Source organism: Canis lupus, chromosome 24 (assembly GCF_003254725.2).
Source record: "Canis lupus dingo isolate Sandy chromosome 24, ASM325472v2, whole genome shotgun sequence".
Classification (NCBI taxonomy): Eukaryota; Metazoa; Chordata; class Mammalia; order Carnivora; family Canidae; genus Canis; species Canis lupus.
Genome location: NC_064266.1, coordinates 5786357 through 5806784, shown reverse-complemented (window position 1 = coordinate 5806784; position 20428 = coordinate 5786357). Strand labels below are relative to the sequence as shown.

General features: G+C 40.4%; 1 protein-coding gene and 1 long non-coding RNA gene across 3 annotated transcripts in view; one reads left to right on the top strand and one right to left on the bottom strand.

Moving 5' to 3' along the window:
• PCSK2 (proprotein convertase subtilisin/kexin type 2) overlaps positions 1–20428 on the top strand; it is a 256303-nt gene that overhangs the window by 90530 nt on the left and 145345 nt on the right. The gene's annotated exons all lie outside the window — the stretch shown is intronic.
• LOC118352199 (uncharacterized) lies at positions 250–19043 on the bottom strand. Of its 2 annotated transcripts, none has more exons than XR_007405491.1 (3): positions 18823–19043; positions 16906–17053; positions 250–523 (listed from the first exon to the last, which is right to left on the bottom strand). It is a non-coding gene; the product is annotated as an uncharacterized LOC118352199 (long non-coding RNA). The 2 variants fall into 2 exon arrangements; XR_004808959.2 differs by lacking the exon at positions 250–523 and adding an exon at positions 16291–16410.

The window sequence follows — 20428 nt, the reverse complement described above, 5'->3', positions numbered from 1 at the left end:
ATCAGTGTATCCTCTTCATGTACATTACTTGATTCTCAGGTTCTGAAGTCTCTGTGATCAAGAAGAGCATAGGAGCCAACTTGACCATTCCCCAGCAGAAGGGAGAAACGTGAATGTTTATACATTAATAGTTTTCTCCCCCAGTAAACTTTCCTCCCTGAAACATCCTTGTGGATTCTGCAAACAGAGATCCAGTATTCACTTGGGTTATCCAGAAGCAACTTCCCTTTTGTTGACCCATCTCTCTTTTCCTTTTCTCACCAGAGTGGATGTACTTTCTCACAATTTCCTGTTGTGCTGCCTGGCTGATTCTGGCTGTGTCCATTAGCGCTATCTTGGCAAACTTGGGTTTGGAAAATGAGTAACTAAATATTCATTTATTAGAGGTGTTTTTCTTTCACTAGCAGCTGCCATCTGTTCCTCACCACTTCAGGGTAATCCCCCTTTCTCCCTCCAGCATCCTCTTGAGACGCTTTCACTTCTTGCTCTTCATTCGTTTGTGCATTCAGTTGTCAGACATTTTCTGAAAGATGAGAAATAAGAAGTAACTCAAAATAGAAATAATGATAAAATAACCCTAAATAAAAGAGACACAGGAAGAGTTGTTTTTTTTTAAATAAGCAACACATGAAAGGTTGAAAAATCACGAAGAAAATGATTTTTTAAAAAAAGATCTAGATGCAGGAAGAACAATTAGGGAATAGCTGAAAATGTAAATAATAACCAAATAGCCAGAAGACAGCCTGCAGCAGAGATGAAGAGTATAAATCAGAAGAGAAAAATGTTTGCCCGATTCTATTTTACAGATAGTGCTTTAAAACGTGATGTGTCATTCGGATTTGTTTTGATGTGCTGGGCATTTCCAGTGTCCATTCTGGGCTTTGAGTGCAATCTTAGTTAACTTAGATGCATTTTAACACCTTCCACCCGGGTTACAAGTTGATGTACTTGCGTACAATGAGCGCCCTGCAGGAGCACGGTTCCAAACACCAAAAAACACTTCCAGTTCCTTTTCCATCCATAATGTGGTGAAAGAAAAAAAAACAGTTTTCAAACTTGAGCTCCCATCTGTTATTTGCCATTCAGAGGTTCTGTGGGTACATTGCTTCATACCAGCCCTTCCATGAAAGATGAGGGATGTGACTGGCTCCTGATGAATAGGCATTTGTGAAACAAAATATATTGAAGTTGACTTGTTTGTCATCACATTTGTCATCTGCCCAGGTCCCGTATAGATGGAAAACCTGTTTCAAAGGCAAAATGCATTCTGCATTGTATATGAGCTGGGTAATGTCAAGTGGCTATGATTGCAGTGTGGGAGTTGTTTTGGTTTGTTTTGGTTTGATTTAAGTCAGGAAACAATGAGTATGTTTGTCATTTTCGAAACATTATGGCCTCAAACCACTTGTGGCTGGTGGTATTTCATTTCCGTGGGGCATTCCACCCAACAACCACTGTCTGCCAGGGATGCCTACGAATGGCAAAGTTCTGCTGGGTTTCTCTGAAGCCCGCCTCTGCTTTCAGCAGCTTTGAATAAGCTACAGGACCACAATTTACTTCTATTGTCATTTCTTCAGCGAGACAGAGAGAAAGACATCTGCTACTTTAGACAAGAAGCCTATTGGAAGAGCACACATACAATCAGAACAGCCCAGTGCAAGATGGTTCAATTCAGCCGCAATCAGAAAAAGGAAGAGAATAGAGGGGTGGGGGGCAGGGGAAGCCCTACTTCATTATGAACAATGTTCATTTCTGAGCCAGTGTTTGAGGAGGGAGCATGCTGCTAACTTTGCAAGAAAAACATACATTCTGTTTTCATCAAATAGGGCGCAGTCAACCAAGAACTAATCATTCATGAAGCATTGCAGAGTCAACTGTAATGGGAGAGACTAATTTCTGATCATGAAAAGGACTTTTTTTTTGCACGGGCGCCCATATTGCACCATTGTACGTAACTATCAAGCTATGCCCCTATAAAAAGTGAGAACAAAGAATTAAAGACAATGAAGTTACATCAAATTAGCTTTTGTTATGTAACAAGCCATCAAGGCATAGTAGCTTACAAAAAGCATATATTGATTCACAATTTTCTGGGTCAGCAATTTAGGATGGGTTCAGTTGGGCAGATCATCTGCTTGCCTTATCTGGGGTCACTCCTGTGGGCACAGTCAGCTGGTGGCAGGGAGCCCATTGGTCTCGGATGGCCTCTCTCACTGGCTGTTGAATAGGCAGGCCTGGATGACCAGGCCCTGCATCTCCAATGGGCTGGCCTGGGTTTATTTGCATGATGGTGGTTCCCACGTGTAACAAGGGAGGGCAAGCCCCAGTACACAAGCATTTTTTAAACTTCTGCTTGTGGCATATTTGCTATATCCCATTGACCAAAACAAGTCACATAGCCAAGCTCCATGTGGTCAGGGAATATTTAAAGGTGAGCATATAGAGAAGTATGAATATACCCGGGTCATCACTCTGACAACCTACTGCAGAAGTATTCTTGGAAACATTCTAATCTGTACCTATCAGACTGAAATATGAAAACTTAAATCATGCAATCATGTGACGGAATGGCTCTTAGATGTCTTCAAGTTCAAATTCTTCCTTTGATCATTGAGGCAACTTCAATTCAGATGGGCTACTTTTCTGCTTAAGTTCGCATGACTACCTTGATAATACATTAATTGTGAAGGCGGGGGAAGCATCCAGAATCATTTATATAGTAACTTGATTTAGTGTTTAGGATAGGTAAAATTATTTATACTGGACAAAAATAAGAGCCCCATCAGGACTAGAGGGTTTGGAGAATATTTTGGGAAAGAAAAGACAGCTCAGGTAAACCGGTAAACATGTGGATGCAGTGAGGAAAACCCAACTGAAAGCACAGGATGTCATATTTTCCTGGTATGTTTTAGATTCCTAAGAGAGTGCTACTCAAATTTCAGTGTGCATATGAATCACCTGGGATCCTGTTAAAATGCCAATTCTCATTCAGGAGTTGGGTGCTGAGACTGCATTTCTAACAAGCTCCCAGGTGAGGCTGGTGCTGCTGGTCTAAAGGCCACAGTGACAAAGCTCAGAAACTTAGCCTTTCTGTTCAGTTCCTCATCTGTTACCTTTATTCAGCCTCTAAATGCATCTCTCCTCACTGACATCACCACTCCTCTTATTAACATATTGGAAATCTCACTGCAATGCCCTTCCAGGGAGAACTCTCCTAGTGAAAGAGGTGTGTACCCAGGACATACTAGGACATCCTTATTATTTTCCCCAAAATAACATAGAATGCGTGAAACCTGGATTCCTCTCCCCATCATGCCCTCAGGGACAACCTTTTCTTCCCTCACTCCCCACACCTCGGTTTCCTAGAACTGCCATTTTCTTTTCATGACAGTGATCACCACCAAGGTAGAAGAGGGCTGAATTCTTATGTCCCTATTCCCTGTCCAGGCCACTTTGTTTAAGAGGGCTTTGTACCATGTAAAATCCCTTAGAAAGCACCAAGAGGAGCTGGGGAAGTGAGACACGAAAGGGACTGAACCCAGTAAAGCATGTGGGCAAGTGAGCTCAGGCCTGCTGGGGGTCTGTGGGAGACTCTGTACAACATACCCCAGAATTACCCCAATCAATGGGGAGGGAGTCGGGGTGTTTATACAACTCCCTGGCAGGTAGTTAGTGGTCAGTGGGGCTCCCTGTAGAATTAATTCTCCAGCACATTTGGCTTCTCTAGGCATGGCACTAGAATTTGAGAAGCACATTAAGGTACCATCAGCTTTCAGCTTGAAGAACTAAACAGAATGTCAGGAATAACTTAAATGGGTGAAGGCCCTGACCAAGGGAAGCACATGAAAAGCAAAACACTGTTAAAACCAGCAAACTGTGACAACACCAAACGATCCTTTTGAGTGTTTTTATTTTTTCCTCTCTTGAAACTACTTGCTTGGTTTATTCTGTTGTTGTTGTTGTTGTCATTGCCTTCATGCAAACTAATAATGTCTCAGCTGCCTTAAGTACATGTTGTGCTTTCAATGTAATCTACCCAAGTCACTCAACAGGAAAGCAAAGATTTTTATCACTGCTTTCCATTAGGAAGCAACAGTAGAGCTGGATTTCCTTCTGTCCCTGTCCTTTATCTGAACTGTGACCTTGGCCAAGGTATTCTCTCTAAGCTTCAGATTCCTCATCTGTTAAAAGGAATAGCAATTCTGACTGTGAAGGACTATGGTAAGGGTTGAATAGAAGAAAGAATGTGAAGCCACTCACCCATGAGAAGCACTCAAATGTCCTCCTCCTCCCTCACTGTCCAATACCCTCACTGCTGAAGGCTAAGTTCTATTCTATTCCATCAATTTGTACTGAAGTCTGAGTATGCACAAAAATTTTATCTTAGAAGTATAGAGCTAATAAAACATAGTTCTTTCCTTCCAGCTGTTTTCTGCTTTGGAGATAGGCAGACATATAAGGAAGCTACTCTAATAAAAATCAGATAGTGGTAAGTTTTATTTTTATTTTTTTGTTTTTTTGTTTTTTGTTTTTTTTTAGTTTTATTTTTAATACAAAGAGTGCTATGTTCTGATCTTATAGGAAGAGAGAGGTTATTCTCCATGTTTCTATAATTTACATAACAGTAGTTAGTTCCATAATTCATACTCAACTGCTAGAGTCTGCAAAGTTCCCAGCAACTGCCGTGTTCAACAGAATTGTATTACACCAAAAAACCTTTGACTAACTTCTAATTGATTCTGGCATTCCAAAGACTATAAGGGAGAATCAAAAATAATTTAGAAACTGCTGATTTATATTAGGCACAGATTTGTTCAGATAAAACAGAATGTCAGGTTTTTGAAGTGAGATTATTTTTGTCAATTGGGTATAATAAAAGGAAGAAAATAAAAATGATGGCTTAAGCTTTGAAAATCCTTTCTCTTGCAATAAGATTGAGTTATGAGGAAAAAAAACAAAATTTATTGAGCATCCCTAAATGCTAGATATTATTATAAGTCTTCATTTATCATTTTATTTAATCTTGTTGGTTCCCCAAAGGCCATCAGAGAAACGAGTTGATCAAGCAAGGCTATGTTTACTAGACTTAGTGCAGTAAGGAAAAACACTACCTTGACAAAGAATGATTTCAGGGTTGAGCTGGGTGATTTTTAGGTGGATCTTGCAAGGCATAGAATTTGTTATTTATTTGTAATTTATTATTATTCACTTTGGGTTGGTGAGCACATAGAGGTAAGGATTTTGAAGAGAGTCTTGATGAGTAAGCTGTGTAGCTGGAGTTATAAGATGAATTGTGCATCCTCAAAATTCACATATTAAAGCTCTCACCTCCAGTACCTAGAATGAGACTGTATTTAAAGGGCCTCTAAAGAGGTAGTGAAGGCGAAGTGAGGTTGTATGAGTGGGCCTTAATCCAACATGACTGGTGTGCCCTTAAGAAGATGAGATTAGGACACAGACCCGCACAGAAGGAAGACCACATGAAGACAAAAGAGAAGATGGCCATCTATAAGCCAAAGAGAGGGACTTCAGAAGAAATCACACCTGCCAACACCTTGGTCTTAAGCTTCTAGCCTCCAGAACTTTGAGAAGATAAACTTCTGCTGCTTAAGCCACCCAGTCTGTGGTACATTGATATGGCACCCCCAGCAAACAAGTACAGTTAGTTCACAGTCTTTGCTTCTAGAATCAGGTCCTTTCAGGAGCAAGAGGTTAAGTAGCATGCCCAAGATTACAAAGCTACGAAGATGAGCCAAGATTCTAACTTCAGTTGACTGGGCCGCAAAACCAAGTTCTCTCCTCCATAGGTTGAACTTTCCTATAAAGCCAAAACAAATTATAAATAAGGACTAGAGAGAAAGTAACTGGGGTTTCTTATATCATTCATTAATTGGTCAGTTTTCCATGGGATAGGGGATAGCACAGGGCACCCATTGTAGTTTGATATATATATATCAATATATATATATATATAGAGAGAGAGAGAGAGAGAGAGAGAGAGAGAGAGCCATCACCCTAGGGTGGCATTTTGGAGCTTGCAAGATGTAAGGACTAAGTAGTGCTTTTTTTTCCAAGGAGGCAGACATTCCTGTGTTTCTCCCCTCACTTACCCCAACATCCCCTTAGCACTAATCTCCTCTAGATAGAGAGATTCTGAGACTTTCAGCTGCCAATTCTCACAGCTCTTCACTGAGCAGGTTCTGAATCACTGTAGCCCTTGTTCAGGGCAGACAGGAAGTTCTGGACTGTGAATACCCCCATCCCCAGAGCATCCTTCAATCAATGATTAATGGGAGTGGAGGATAAATACACCAGTGGGATGATTCTGAGACATGTTCTATGTGGTTCCCTAGCTCCTCAAATGTCCACAGTAGTAACTAGCTGATAACAAACCTATTATGGCGGCCTCCCCTTCCCCATGGATGCTTACTGGGATCCCCTCCTGAATAAGCTGTTTGCACTCAGCTCCTAGTCTTAGGGTCTTCTACTAGAAAAATTCAATTAGAGACACTAACCTATAAGTACTGGTTCCAAACTGATAACCTCTTCTCCTGCCTCAAACATCTTTATGGACCCCTAGTCTCTTAGGATAAAGGGCATTATTATCTTTAATATGACCTGGAAGACCTGGCATGATCTGGCACCTACCTGCCTGTGTTTGTCACACACAGCAATTGTCTTTACTTCAGCAATAGAAATAATCTGAGTACCTAAATCAGAAAAGGAATTGATAAGAAAGGCCTCTATTACAGAACTCGGCTAATTCAGAGGTAAGCTAATCTGCGTAGGTAAAGTAATCCCTGCAGCCCTCATTGTACCTTGGTCCCTATTACTCTCTGCTGCCAGATCCCACTGCCTGAACACTTCCCACCGACTAATGCTCTGCTACCAGCAGCCTCCATGGGAGGAAAGTCTCTAACCAGCATGTGTCTAATTGGCCTGACCTCAAGTTACAGCCTGAGAGAGTGTTAGGCCTGAGGTGCTTAAAAGCATGCTACCAAGGTGTAAGGAGAGGAATCTCTTCCTTACTTCAGCATCAACCATGGGGAGCAGGCACACCCCAAATAACCAGTATGTTAAAACTCTGGGCAGTCAGAGGTCAGCCCTCTCCTGTTCCACAGGCCCCTCCTTATCCTGTAGTCCAGCCCAACCAGGCTTTGTGCAGCTCCACGAAGCCTCCATGCTTCCTGCTGTTGCAAAGTGTGCTGTTCTCTGCACAGAATGCTCCCCCCCTCGGAATTCAGGTCAGCCTTCACCAGGGAAGCTTATCCTGAAAATGCAAACAGGTCAGATCCCCCACAAACGCTTTCCTTTCAGAACCACATTCCCCTTGAAATCGCATTTTTACTCATATTTCGCCCATGAAGCCAGCTCCCTGAGGGCCAGATCTTTGTCCACTGTCGCTCACCCCTGTACGATCAGCTGTAGGCAGAAGTCCCAACACATAGTAGGCACCTAATAAATAGCCGTTGAAGGAATGGATGAACCCATTCTTGGGCAGCTCAATTTAGATTTTACCCAAATCACAGGTTGTCAATTAGCTGAGACATTGTCTTTTTGGCTCGGAAGTGAGACAGCTCAGATATTTAATGAGACACCTGTCCTCTCATGACAAACACTAAAATAACCCAATGAGGCATGTTACCCTTTTGATTATATGTTCCCAATAATTTTTTTTTGAAAAACTGATGTTTTAAAAAAGTTTTTAAGTCTGAAATATATTCAACTTTAGGGCATGTATCAGTTAATTATTGTCGCGTAACAAATTCCTCCACAGCTCGGAGGCTAAAAATAACAATCTTTCAATATTGCTCATTCATCTTTGAGTTGGCCAGAGTGAGCTGAGCTACGCCAGGATCAGCTGAGGCTAGCTCTGATCCAGGTAACTGTTATCTTCCTGCCACCGGTGGGTGGTAGCCCAGCATGACCTTCTCATGGCCATGACAAAAGGGGAGAACGTCAATGAAATTACAGGGATTCTCTTCAGCCCTCGGCTCAATCATGACATGCTGCCACTTCTCCCTGCAAGCCATTGGCCAACACCAGCTCAGATGATCAAACACAAAGCCAGGAGGTACAGAAATACACACTATCCATGATGAGGCCACAGCAAGGGTATGGGTACAGGGAGGGGTGAGAAATCAAGACCACCAATGAATCTACCATAAGATTCAAGGTCAAGTAAATGATGAAATCCATTTAGATAAGCAAGTGAATGGCTAGGTTGCCTGGGTGGTGCAGTCGGTCAAGCATCTGGCTCTTAGTTTCAGCTCAGGCCCTAATCTCAGGATCATGAGATTGAGTCCCATATCAGGCTGCACGCTCAGTGTGTAGCCTGCTTAAGACTCTCTCTCCCTCTTCCTCTGCCCCTCCCTCCCTCTGTCTCTCTTAAATAAATAAACAAATCTTTAAAGAAAAGAAAATGGCCAAATGGCAATCACATCCTCAATCAGTATATAGGTTTAAATTCCTTTGAAAAGCAGTACCCTTCAAAACTGTCAAGGTATCAAAAGCAAGAAAAACCTGAAAATTGTCACAGTCAAGATGAATAAGGAAACATGACCAAAAAAAAAAAAAAAAAGTAATTTGAAATTCTAGATGGAATAATGGGACAGGAAAAAAAGCACATTAGGTAAAATCTAAGAAAATTTGAATAAAATATGGGCTTTAGTTAATAATACTGTTTAGTCGTGAGAAATGTACCATACTAATATTAGATGTTAATAATAGGGAAACTGAGTGTGAGTATATGGGAACTCTCTGTCCCTTCAACTTTTCTGTATATGTAAAACGACTCTAAAATATAAATTTTCCTTAAACAAAAAAACAAAGATGGAATGGGGTTTATGATAGCAAGAATAATTTCTTGACTCGATTCATCAAGTACTTAAACTTATTACTGTCTTAGAAATGTTGGAGCTACTGCGTGGGGGAAGCCCCTTGTATGAGACTCTAGGACCAGCGATAAACTCCCCTGAGAGGGGTTGGGTGTTTGTGGAGAGGGCTCTTATCAGAGTCACCTGTCAGCCAGGAGAAAACAGCTGCCCACAGGTGCCCCTACAGGAAATGGAGCTGCCTGCCCCAGCCACCAAGTACCTCACTTGAGGTTCCTCCCAGCCTCATGCCACTACAATATTACTCCTCTCAGCGCTTCTGCCCTCCATTTATCCTCTCTTTCGTCTCCTTCCTCACTTGTTCGTAAAGTCAGACTGGATTGTTCTAGACCCAATACCAAGCCTCTGTGGTTCTAGAGTAACACAATGTAAACAAGCTAACTGAAAAATCCACAGCTACAATGAGATCAAGGAAGCCCATTTCTATTTCATCTGTTCTTCAAAATCTCATTTAAATCACACTGCCTTCCAAGAAAGCTTCCTTGACTGCTACCACCTTCATCAATGGCCCTTTCTTGGGGCACCTGAAGCCATATAGGTTTTCTTAGGGTGTCTCAGCCCAATGAACTGTAAGTTCCTTGAAAGCAGGAACCAACCTGGATAGATCTTATATCCTCCAAATATTTCATGAAATGCTAGGTCATATACCCCCAGCTCCACCCCGCCAAATACCTAAGGAAGGACCAATGCTCTGCATCCCAGGGGCAAAGCCAGCTGTCTGAGGTTGCAGGCACCTCACTGGAGTAGCTTGCTGTCATGGCAACGTGGCATCCCTCAAGTGGACCATGCTCCATGGAGTCTTGGAGCAGCTGCTACTGCTGGTCTCTACCAGTGCCATTTCTGCTTCCCTGAATTTTATATTGGCTGGGATAATAACACAAATTAAGGTGTTTGCTGGTTTCTATTACCATTTTTTGAGTAAATCAGTTTTTCCATATTAATGCATGAGAAAGAGATTGTCAGCAAACCTACCATTTATTTCACTGAGAAAAAGCTTTAAATGCTCAGTCATGTTTTTCTAATACAATTCAGTGCTTCCAAATTTATTTACAGCCGCCTCAACAAATCCAAGCAAATCATGCTTTTATACATGCACACTATGACCATGTTGAGAAGAGATTTGTTATTAGTCTGTGTTTGTTGAGTCTTAAATCTGACTATACTCCTAGAGCAATTGTACTGATCAATCATGCAATGAATGTGAGAAGAGAATTCTTACTTCATCCTTTCAGGAGTTCTGGTTCTACTTGGGATGGCAGGGAAATGGAAAAACAAAGGGGATAAAAGGGAACTGAAGCTCACCATCCATTCTCCAAAATTAAATTTCCAAACAGCACTTATAAAGCATTGTTAAATTTAGGTTTTGTTACAAATGGAAAAATATAATTAGATTGTTTTCTCTTTTCTGAGCTACCCCAGAGAAGCTTTTGGAGTTTGAGAGTTTATGGGTATGTTTTCTACAATAAAGCTTCTTCCCCATGTATGTGTATTTATACACATACACATATAAATATACATATATATACATATGTTTACACATATTATATAATATGCATGATTGTATATAATTTTATATCTGATATGTATTATATATAAAATAATGTATGATTACATATAATATTTTGTATATATAATTATATAGTAATTTAAATATATAGTTATATCATTTAAAATGTGCAATATATTCATATATGTAATGTAGGTAATATATTAAATTCATACTTTATGTATTACATATATTTAAATATACATACACATAATTTGATATATAATATATATATCTTAGTAGCAGAGCCATCCCTTAACATGGATAATTAATCATTGCTTTAAATGTCAGACAACACACATGTTTTACTGATGACACTGAACATTTGGAGAAAGCAAATGGTGTATAAGGGTAAGGGAAGAGGAGGGAAGGAGATGAGTTCAGAGCTGGAAAAGATTTTGGAAACCATCTTCTGGACCCATACTCCATTTTACTGGCCTCGAAGATGACATCCAAAAGGGAAATCGATTTGCGAAATATTGCAGAGCTACTCTTTGGCTGAGCTGTAAGACGATGACATTGAAGCAAAAACACTGGGACTCCTGCTCAAATTGTGCAAAATCATATAATAACACTCTAAGACTCCAGAGTATACACCTAATGCCAATCATCAAAACTTTTCTGGAAGCCAGAAAGCAGCAGAGCTGAGACACCTGTGGGCTGTCCTCCCAACCCACAGCCAGGCTCGTCTCCAAGACCCTGGTTGCTAGTTTGTCCTCCAGATCCATTAGCAGGTTGAGAATCATGGGATGGCTTTTTAATTGAAGATAATAAAGAAGGACTAAACACAGTGTTGACTAGAAACAAACCATTATTCTTCCTTAATCACTTAAGCCAAGCAATTTATCTTTGTATTTGGCAAACTCTCAAAAGGAATAAATCAATGTTAAATCTGAAATTCAATGACTTGAAGGTTTTTTGGAGAAAAATAAACCTCCCAAGGCATCACAAAAAGGCAAGGGCCATGATGAATTTGGAATGTTTTACAGTGGTTATGTTCTGGAAAGAATATTATCATAAATATTGCTAGTTATATAAGAGTAAACCCCAAAGTAACTTAACTTCTTTATAAGTCACCTTTAATTTTTTTTTTTATTTATTTAGGAGAGACACAAAGAGAGAGGTAGAGACACAGGCAGAGAGAGAAGGAGGTTCCATGCCAGCAGCCCTATGTGGGACTGGATCCCAGGACTCCAGGATCATGCCCTGAGCGGAAGGCAGACACTCAACCACTGAGCCCCCCAGGCATCCCACCTTTTTAATTTTTTGATGTTGATCTCATAAATATGCTCCCAATTATTCAAAATCAAGCTCAATTTAGGTATAAAATTCTGTTGGTAAAATACAGATGCACTCTGTTATATATTATCACTACCTAAGCATTGCTCTGTGTGCTTTATCAAGTAGTTAAGATTATAGGAATTAATTTTTAATTTTAATAATTTTTAAAGACTTTATTTATTTCTGTGAGAGAGAGAGCATGAGTGGGGCAGGGGGAAAGAGCGGAGAGAGAGGGAGAAGCAAACTCCCCATTGAACAGGGAGCCTGACGTGGGGCTTGATCCCAGGACCCTGAGATGACAACCCAAGGTGAAGGTAGACGCTGAACCAACTAAGCCATCCAGGCACCCCAAGATTGTAGAGATTTAAAACACCAGGGGATCCCTGGGTGGCTCAGCAGTTTAGTGCCTGCCCTCAGCCCAGGGCGCGATCCTGGAGACCCAGGATCGAGTCCAGCATCGGGCTCCCTGCAGGGGGCCTGCTTCTCCTTCTGCCTGTGTCTCTGCCTCTCTCTCTCTCTCTCTTTATCTATGTCTATCATGAATAAATAAATAAAATCTTAAAAAAAAAACCACACCAGGTACTTATAGTCAAGTGCAATGATATTCCAAAATAGATGATGATCAAGTTTAAAACATGTACCCTCACAACTAGCATGTGCACAGCTTTACAATTGACAAGACATTGATTGCAAGTATTCATTCATTTTTAAAAATCTTGTCCTAGATTCCTAAAACTCACAGAAGTAATACACAAGTATATATTCATTATAGAAAATTCAGGAAGTATATATAGAAAAAAAAAGTCTCCCTCTATGTCAAGCCCCTCATTCACTTCCACATTCTGGAGGTGACCATTATCATTAGTTTGGTATCTATCCTTCTAGAACAGTGCTCTCCAATAGAATATAAAGTGAGCCACAAGTAGGTACAAGATATTAAATACCCAAATTGTTAAAAAGGAAAATAAAAAGTGAAATTAATTTTAACAATATTTTGTGGAACCCAACATATCCCAAGTATTATTATTTCAATGTATAATCAATGTAAAAATGTAGTGAAATAGTTTACATTCTTTCCTGGTACTAAATCTTTAAAATCCAGTGTGTATACTTACAGTACCTTAATTCAAACCAACCACATTTCAAATGCTCAGTAGACACATGAGGCAGTCGTTACTTACTAGGCAATGCTGCTCTGGATATTTCTTTCTATATACATCGAGTGTATGGTGGTTGGGTGAGAGAGAGAGACTATAAAATGATATATCAGTTAGCAGCTCTTTTGCTGCCAGTAACAGAACTATAGCCTAAGTCATAAAGACCCTAAATTAGCCATGTAACAGAACATCTAGATTGCCAAGACTGCCAATTCCAAGGCTGCACCAGCGGCTAACAATCCAGGCTGCAGGTTAGTTTCTCTATAATTCTCTCAACCCTCCCCATGCTGCAAGATGACTGCTGCAGGTCCAGAGAGTGCATGTCTGTACTCAGCCTACAAAGACAGAAAGCAGAAGGATGGCTTCAAAAGTGAGAAAGAGCCACCCAGGTGCCCCAAGATTGTATTCATGGAGGGGAAAAGATGTTTCTCAGGTGCCCCTTATTGGCCAAAACACTCACAGTCCTTCTTTAATCACAGGGAAGCTGGGTAAACAGCTATTTTTGTCTCTGCAGTGAGAAGCAGGAAATGGAAAATAGGGTCGAGAATGGCTAATAGGTTATCACCCGAAGACCACGTGAAGATCCAGAGTGGAATTGCTGGCTGAAAGAGTATACTCGTGTTAGAGTCAGACTCTTCACATTCTACATGGCTGTGCTGACTTACACGTCCTCAAAATCTATTAAAAAAATATGTCTCATGCCATCAGCAGCATTGGCATTACTGAATCCTCAAATAACCCTGTACAGTTTATGCTTTTATAAGCATCACCTTCATTTTCCCAGAAGTTGAATGACCTTCCGGGGTCATAACTAAGAAGAAGCTGTGCCGTGGACCACCTCTTAACTCCAAGTCTTTTGTTAAGATACCTACTGCTTCTTCTACTCTCAGCTGAAATCTGCCTGACAAATAAAGAATAGTTTATGAAGACTGGACATACAATTAAAGAGTATCAATCTGAATTTTCTGACCAGTTGAAAACCCAATGTAAAATTCAGTTCCCTCCCAGCAGAATCTCTGGTATTTGTGAAAAATCCCATATATGCCATCCTTGTCTGAGCATCAGGCGAATAGATCTTGGGGACACTGAATGATCTGTCTACTGTGATCTACTCAGAGTAGCTTTTATTCTTGAAGAGAAGGTAAAAATCTCAAAGGGATTTTATGCCTGTCATGTAATTTATGGAAAAAAAAAAAAAACCCTGCAACATTGGCAAAATGTCCAAATCCATTGGATACATGGTCACCAAGACTCAGAGAAATACAGTGATCAGATCAAGATCAAATATATGAGCCAGAACTCGGGTCTTCTGTTTTAGCACGTATAAGAAAGAACACTAGACATCGGAGAAAGGTTCCTTATCTCCTATATCAAACACTTCCCAATGGTCTAGGCATTGGGTGTAATAATAACTACAGATCACACCTACAGAGCATTCATTACATGTTAAGCACCGTTCTGAACCCTCTGCATTTATGATTTTATTTTGTCTTCACAATTGTCCTTTAAGGTTGTGTATACGTCAGCTATTTCCGCATAACAAACAAACTTAGAGGGGGTTTGCAAGAGGCATTTAATTCCCATTAACACATACACAATTTTTCTATGGTTCAGTTAATCTAGGGTAGGCTTTGCCAGTTGTGGCGCTAATCCAAGGACTGAGTTCAAGTTTATTCTTGAATAGTAATTATCTCATTATTATTTTTGACCAATGGATTTTCTGACAGAGGTAGAAGTTCTCAAAAGCAAAACAGAAACACATGATGCCTTTGAGGCCTATGCTTTCTAAAGCCCCCATACTTATATGAACATTCTGTTAGCCAAAATAAGCCACATGGCCAAGCCCAAGGTCAGTGGCGGCGGGGGAGCAATTATGCTCCTCTAATGGAAGTTGAGAGGGAGAAGGCAACTACCTGCTGAACAATAGGTGAATTTTATATGTATCATTTATAAAGGAGTGAAGAAGCTGAGACACAGAGAGGTTCAGAAACTCAAAGTCACACAGCTGAAAGTGCTAGCATTGAGATGTAGAGATTCAAAGATGAATAAGATTCAATTCTGTCTGGGACATGGTTCCCTGCTTTAATACTTGAATTTACATGACATAGCCAAAAAAATTTTCAACTTTGCTTCACCTTTCAGATCATAGCCAGCACTATCATCATTACAGGGAATTTACAGAGATCAGCTTACACTGTATATGTATGTGTGCACATGTGTGTCTGTGCAAGCAAGCCCCCCCCCCCCCACATACACAAGGGTATGCTTCTGACTAACACAAATAACATCTGGCTTGAATATTACACACTCACTGGACCCCACACAAAAATAGTATTTTCTCAGTACTCCTGAGTGGGAATTGAAGTCATTCCAGTGTCTTGTAGAAATTAGAGGCCTCCAACAAATAGAGAAATTCCTCCCTATCCATCTCTATCACAGGGTCCAATGGAATTGAGAATAGGGCATTGGATTTGATAAATAGAAGGTCATTGATTAAGTCATTATATGAAATTCTTGAATGAAATTTCGTCTGATATTCATTACTTTAGGGTAGTAGTTCTCACATTGTGACCCCCTGGATCAGTAACACCAGCATTACTGGGGAACTTGATAGAAATACAAATTCTCAGGCTCCAGACACAGCCTACCAGATGAGAAACTCTGGAGGTGAGACCCAGGAATCTGTGTTTCTACAAGCTTTCCAGAGGCTTCTGTTTCTAAATTTAAGCATCACTGTTCTAAGGGGCTCTGAGAACACAAAGAAACACAGCTGTGTACAGTGTTCATGATCACTGACACACTGAAAGGTTGATCGTTTTCTGCCATAGGTTTCACATGCTTCATTTTGGGAACCATGCCTTTATTTTACTGTCAGTACAATAGTTGGGTTTGCTTACAGTCTGCTTAGCCACCGTCCCATAAAGAGGATCCCATCTTATATTATCTTTGGCTCTGGTTTCTCTAGAGATGGAAAGTTTGCGATATTTTCCCCCTTTGAAAAGTATATAAATCACCCTGGATCAGATCTTGAATCTTTTTTTTTTCCTTTTGCATAAAGAACATCAGTGGGATAAGTGATGAAATTTGACAAAGGCATGGAGATTGGATAATAGTATTTTATCAGTGTTAATTTCGTGATTTTCACTATTGAAATGTGATTATGTAAGAAAATGTGATTGTTTTTATGAAACCCATATTGTCATATTTAAACTTAAGGAAACATACTATTTGAACCTTATTCTCATGCAGTTTAGAAGAAAGTGCATGTGTATGTAAAGAAAGAATTATAAAGCAAATGGGGTAAAATCTTAGCATTTGAAAAGTATGAATGAAGAATATTAGGAATTCTATGCACTATTTTTCCAACTTTTTGGTATTATTTCAAAACAAAAAGTTGAGAAAGGGACATAGAGCCACCATAACATATGCTCCATGTGTATACAAGTGATTTCACACAATCTCATATCTTCATATTTTGTCGTGCTTTGGAGCATCACTTTTGTCCTTCCAGGGTGTCTGGATGTAGAGATGCCTATGGAGAAAGGGTGAACAGCAGGTATGAGAAGTGAGTCCAGTGATGGTCACAGCTGGAAATGTTCCTGTCCCCTCTGAATTACTAGGGCATTTACTGTCTATAAGGCTTATTTGACAATATTTAGGTGTGGTTTAAGAAGTGAGCCTCTGGGGCTCACAAATCCTGCCTCATCTATTTTCAGACAAGCCCCCACCTCATCTATAAGATGGGACCAATAATAGCAATGGGGATAAAATAAGTGTAGCATGCTAAGAACTATGCAGAGCACAAAATTAGTTGTTTGGTGAATGTTTGCTGTTGGTATATCCATGCCCATCTTCATTAAAGTCACTTCATGTTTATGGCAGCAGGAGCAGATAGTTATGTGTTTATGGTAAGCTCACAGTGTGTTCAAATTCATCTGGTTCTCTCCCATTTTAAACCTGATGAAACAGAAACCCCAAGAGGTTAAATAACTTGCCAGACATAACCCAGCTTGTCAGAATTACTTACCAATTCAAGTCGTCACTTGTGCCTGGAATCATCTCTGCTAGCACACTGTCAAGGTTAGCAGTTTGCAAGAGCAGTCAGATGGGCACTCTTTGGCTTTCCAGAGGTTTCCAAGTGGGAAACAGCTTCACCTTTGGGTACCAGGCACCTCCTGAAGTGGAAATAATATTCTTTCCAGAGTCATCAGAGTGAGAAAGTACCAGGTACCACAGGAGCTCTAAACATTTTTTTTACCTGTTTGATATTTTGTGAACAATGGGAAAGAGCGCAGTATAATGAGAGTCAGAAAACTGTGGGTTCAAGTTTACCCATTTACTTGGGCAAGTTACTTAACTTTTCTAAGCCCTGACTTCTGCATCCACAAGATGGGAATAGCAGCATGCTCTCTCAGTGTAGTGAACCAAGATCAAATGAGATGCCCAGGGTGGATTGGGGGAGGGGGGGAATGCATCAGGGGCCATGGGTCAACAGTCAATGACTGTTGGTTCTTTGCTCCAAACACAAGTGGTTGGTGGACTTTTTGACAGAGGAGCTGATGTTAAAGACTGAGCTAGTGCAGACCAACAGGAAGGGCCTGGTAGAGCATCACTTAGTTTCAGTTAGGCAATGCCTGGAAGAAAAGCTCACAAGGGTGTTGTCCTGTGAGAAGTCCAAAGGATCTACAGTCACATGACCTTTTCCTTCACACGTTCATGAGCCTGGATGGAGATATTCACCACCTATTGGGTCTTCAAGGAAGCATCCAAAATAGCGAGATTTCTTTCTTTATTCACACATTTTTAGTTGTGTTGGGTTTCCCCTGCAACTGACCAGCTTAATTGGAAAGGCATGCTAGTAATGAGTCAAGGGCATTGGTTTCGGACTGGGACAAATCTGGCATAAAACCAGAAACTTTGAAATTGTGCAACTCTGGACATGCTGTGAGGCTCAGTTTTTTCACTTATAAAAGGGTTCAGCAATTCCCAATCAGGGTCTCACATGGTTGCTGTCAGATGGGCCACTCACATGGCTACAGCTGGGAGTCCAGCAGAGAATGTTGACCAGAGCACTCTCACATGGCCTCTCCAGCATAATGGCCTCGGTGTAGTTGAACTTCTGTACATGATGATTGGCTACCCTTAATCAAAAGAACCAGGTGGCCTTTTCTGACCTACTATTGGAAGTCAGATGGCATCATTCTATGATGCCGTTCTAGTTGAGTTGGTCACAAACCCAATCAGAGCAGGGGAAAGGACATAGGTCCTACCTCTTGATGAAAGGACCATCATAGATTTATAGACATGTCTTAAAACGGCCACAATAGGAATACCATATTATAAGATTGTATTAAGAGTATTAAATATACAAAAATTGCATTTTGCATATAGTACTATTGTTGAAATTTTTGTAATCATTGGCTTATCACAAAATAATTGTATGCTGCTTCTCTCATCATTCAGAGATATTACATGTTATAAGAGAGAAACACAGTTAGATGGTGTCATTTCTTCAAGCCACAGGTTTATAAAAACCTAGTCCCTTGAATCCAGGCTAGCAACTAGTTGAATGCCATCGATTGCTCTGATGAATTGAGTGAATACCTTCTGCAGGTCCCTAAGATGTATTGATCTCCTGCTTCCCTCCCCAGTGCTGTGTGAATGTCCCTGAATGGTGAGAGGCAGACTAAATGGGCAGGGATATTGATTTTCTTTTCTACCACTTTTGAAAGCTCTTTGCTTACCAGGTGCTGAGCAAACATCAGGCAAATGGCAGACCACACAGAAATAGATCAAGTGAGGAGCAACAAAGGCAGTTATGGTTTCCTGAACATGAAGCTGGTTAAGCTTCAGGTGTGCACACATCCCCCACCTCTGGTTTTACATTGGAAAGTACACACTACTGTTCATACTTTATTATTTGCCAATTCATAATACAGCTCACCCAGATGGTATGAAGTAGCATCGTGGAAAATACTTCCAACCAATCCATGGAGATTAGGCTCTAGCCCTGCTTGAGGAGAACCAACTGAAGATTCAGGTGGTCATTGCTAGTAACAGATGAGACTGTGCGTGTCAGAGGAAGGGGTGTTCATCCCAAATGTCCAAGTGCAAAATTGCTTATACTCTTGGAAAGAGTATCTTAATCCATCTTAATCTATCTCAGCAGTGACAAACCAGAATTTCTTTACCATAAAAGACATTCTAGGATCCACTCATCAACACTATATTGCTATTGACAACCATGGAAACTGAAGTCTGTTTACCTCCACTCAGAAAAAAAAAATGTGGGGGGGTTCCCTCAGGCAATCAGAGGGGGGCAGATTGGAAATCACCTGCAAACTCACACCATTGGAAGAAAACCAATGACAAGGGGGTAGAAAGGGGCTTGGGGATTTGGATTGGTTCCATTCCCAATATGCATTCCCAGAGAATTTGCTTCAAAAACAACAAAGGAAAATCTCCCAAGAATGATACTTTCTAATGACCTTGCCAGATTTTCTAAATTTAAGTGGATTATTGTTTTTGGCAGAAGAAGATGAAAACCATGGGCATTCTTGGGCTTGGTTTTAGGTTTTTGTGGTATTCTTAAGGAAAAGACCATAATAGGGAAGGTTTGCTAAACTCTGTCTTCGGAGCACATTCACAGCACTTAGTTTGAAGAGCATCCAGTTTATCTCAACTGCAGATGAGAACGGGATGCTGTGATTTCATTTCAAACCAGGAAACAGATTTGCTTTTCTATCCAGTTTCTAGAGGGAGCAAAAAGAGGAAGCCACCTCATCTTTCTTTATAACAATGGTATTCCTTTGTTTTCCCTGAAATGAAAAGTAAAGTTGTCTTAAAGCGTTGATGGAGGAGAAAGGAAAATTAGGTCTAAATGTCTCCATTCTGCGTATAGGACCCTGGGTTCAAGAACAGAAAACTTCAGGTGGGGTAGGCAGTCATTTCTACCTGTCCCTGAAAGGAGGCACTTCTACACCTGAGGTCTCTCTAGACTCAGGTTCTTTCTTCAGAGAAGAAATTTGATTCTAGGATAAAGATGTGGTTTATGTATACAATAGAATATTCCTCAGCCATTAGAAACGACAAATACCAACCATTTGCTTCCACGTGGATGGAACTGGAGGGTATTATGCTGAGTGAAGTAAGTCAATCGGAGAAGGACAAACATTATATGTTCTCATTCATTTGGGGAATGTAAATAATAGTGAAAGGGAATATAAGGGAAGGGAGAAGAAATGGGTAGGAAATATCAGAAAGGGAGACAGAACATAAAGACTCCTAACTCTGGGAAACGAACTAGGGGTGGTGGAAGGTGGGGAGGTGAATGGGTGATGGGCACTGAGGGGGGCACTTGATGGGATGAGCACTGGGTGTTATTCTGTATGTTGGTAAATTGAACACCAATAACAAATAAATTTATTATTAAAAAAATAAAATAAAAAATACAGCCAAAAAAATTGATTCTGTTGCTGCTGTTTTTATTTTAAAGTGACCATTTTGCCTATTCAGTCAGGATCTGTTTAGGAAAGGAACAATCCTGAAGA